This window comes from Hemitrygon akajei, chromosome 28 (assembly GCF_048418815.1).
Source record: "Hemitrygon akajei chromosome 28, sHemAka1.3, whole genome shotgun sequence".
Classification (NCBI taxonomy): domain Eukaryota; kingdom Metazoa; phylum Chordata; class Chondrichthyes; order Myliobatiformes; family Dasyatidae; genus Hemitrygon; species Hemitrygon akajei.
In genome coordinates this window covers 46,178,292-46,180,791 of record NC_133151.1, presented here as the reverse complement: position 1 = coordinate 46,180,791, position 2,500 = coordinate 46,178,292, and the positions used below count along the sequence as shown (strand labels likewise).

The 2,500-nt window shown below is 46.5% G+C and overlaps 2 non-coding genes across 2 annotated transcripts; both read left to right on the top strand.

Annotated features, from left to right (window-relative positions):
* The first annotated feature begins 638 nt into the window (after window positions 1-638).
* On the top strand, window positions 639-710 carry trnam-cau (transfer RNA methionine (anticodon CAU)). The gene has a single exon. It is a non-coding gene; the product is annotated as a tRNA-Met (tRNA).
* A 129-nt stretch (window positions 711-839) lies between these two features.
* trnan-guu (transfer RNA asparagine (anticodon GUU)) lies at window positions 840-913 on the top strand. The gene has a single exon. It is a non-coding gene; the product is annotated as a tRNA-Asn (tRNA).
* The last annotated feature ends 1,587 nt before the right edge of the window (window positions 914-2,500 follow it).

Sequence of the window (2,500 nt, the reverse complement as noted above, 5' to 3'; positions counted from 1 at the left end):
GTGATTGGTGACTCAGAAAGAGTATTTCCAGTATGTTTGCCAGATCGGATATATTTCAATGAGAGATCGTATGCTTTCATCTATGAAGTGCGGGATCCAACCTCCGGCATCTCCAGGTTGGTGACAGTGAATTGAAAAATCGGCGGGAAATCCCAGATGGCGAAATTCCGAGCAACACACAAAATGATGGAGTCACTCAGATGGCCATGGGATAAGCAACTGCCAAACTGCCTTTACACCGTCCTAAGTGGGAGAGTTAAGACCTGGCCTTTACTGGGCGGGTCAGAGAGTAGGGAAGGTGGAGAAAACGAGAAAGTGGAGAAACAGGGAATCCACAACAGAAAGTGAAGAAGGTGGGTATGAAACGGGAAAAAGACGGAATGGACCCAGACATATACGGATACAGAACTAGACCCAGACATGTACAGATACAGACATATACCCAGAGCCAGACATGTACAGACAGAGGAACAGACATATACAGACACAGAACCAGAGCCAGACATGTACAGACAGAGGGGCAGACATATACAGACACCGAACCAGACCCAGAACTAGACATGTACAGATACAGGCACATATATACACACAAAACACTGCTAATCTTTGATAGTTCAATAATTCCTACTGCTCCTTGGAGCAGAGTGGCGCAGCGGAAGCGTGCTGGGCCCATAACCCAGAGGTCGATGGATCGAAACCATCCTCTGCTATTTTCTCTGTTGACCACAGCAGCTATTCGGCCTTGAGTTTTATAAAACGAATGTATCGCATTATACATATATGACAGGACGTTGCATTTCAATTGAAATTGGTTATTTATTCAAGCTTTTTCAATTCTGGTCTCTGTGGCGCAATCGGTGAGCGCGTTCGGCTGTTAACCGAAAGGTTGGTGGTTCGAGCCAACCCAGGGACGCTGGTGATCCCGTAGTTTTTTTTTATGTCTCTCTCGTACAAGAGAAAATGTGCAGCAACATATGAAATAAAGTACACCGTCGATCTTTCAGGCCGAAACCGTTCTTCAGAATCACGAAGCTGCCTGGCCTGCTGAGTTCCTCTGGCATTTTGTGTATGTTCCTTCGATTTCCAGCATTTGAACATATTCCCGTCTGTGATTCGACTGCTACACTGCGAAGTCTCTTCCGTGGAATTGAATTGAATAAACTTTATTAATTACGTCCTTCACATACATGAGGAGTAAAAATCCTTACGCTACGTCTCCGTATAAATATACATTTTATAGCAATATGTAATAAATAGTATGCACAACAGGACAGTCAATATAACACAGAAATACGATTGCATCAGCGTGAATTAATCGGTCTGATGGCCTTGTGGAAGAAGCTGTCCCGGAGCCTGTTGCTGCCGGCTTTTATGCTGCGGTACTGTTTCCCGGATGGAATCAGCAGTAACAGTTTGAGATTGGGGTGACTCGGGTCCCCAACCATCCTTCAGCTGTTTTTTTACACACCTGTCTCTGTAAATGTCCTGAATCGTGGGAAGTTCACATCTACAGATGCGCTAGGCTACGGGAACAACACTCTGCAAAACCCTGCTATCGAGGGAAGTACAGTTCCCGCACCAGACAGTGGTGCAGCCAGTCAGGATGCTGTCAATTCTGACCCTGTAGAAGGTCCTTAGGATTTGGGGACCCATAACCAATTTCTTCAACCGTCTGAGGTGAACGAGGCGCTGTTGTGCCCTTTTCACCACGCAGCCCGTATGTACGGAGCGAGAGATCCTCGGTGATGTGTGTGCCGAGGATCCTGAAGCCGTTCACCATCTCAATCCCAAATCAATCGATGTCAATAGGGGATGTCTACTCTGAAGAAGTTTGAATCTTCCCATCGATGAGAGTACACTGTTCACTGCTCACTGCTCACTCTCTCACTGCTCCCCCTCTGCGATCTCAGCTCTTTTTTCCTGTTGCGATTCACGGGGCCGGCTGGTGGGCGTACTGGCATCAGCGCCGGATGCGAGGTTCCGAGTTCGGATCGCTAAATGAGAAATAAATGCACACTCCTGTTTATTCCTGGTTGGTATCACCGCCTGCCACGCGGGAGGCTGGGGCTCGATTCCAACTTATAGATGTCGCTGCTGTGTCTTCTTTGAACCAGGAGGTATGTGCCGAGCCCAGGAGAGATAATCTGAAATGATGATACACTGAGGAAGTTATATTCACTCCTTCATCCTTCCCTCGCTGATTTTCCCTCGTCCCTCATCATCCGCACTGTGCTCTCTCTCGGCTTTTCTCTTAGACTCCCTTCTCGTTTCTTTCATTTATTTTCTTGCACTGAGTTTGCCAACTCAGTCCTATAACTTTACTTCGGTAGCTATCTCAAAATGTTTATGGTGTTTCTTACGTTGTTGTCGTCCAGAGTACCGTCTCTCCATAGGCATAACACGCTGCCAGGAGTTTATGATCATAGCGTATTTATTGATGTCCACATGCAACTAATATTTAGACAATTCCTCTGAGGTAGTTCCAGGCTTTTTCTTGTTA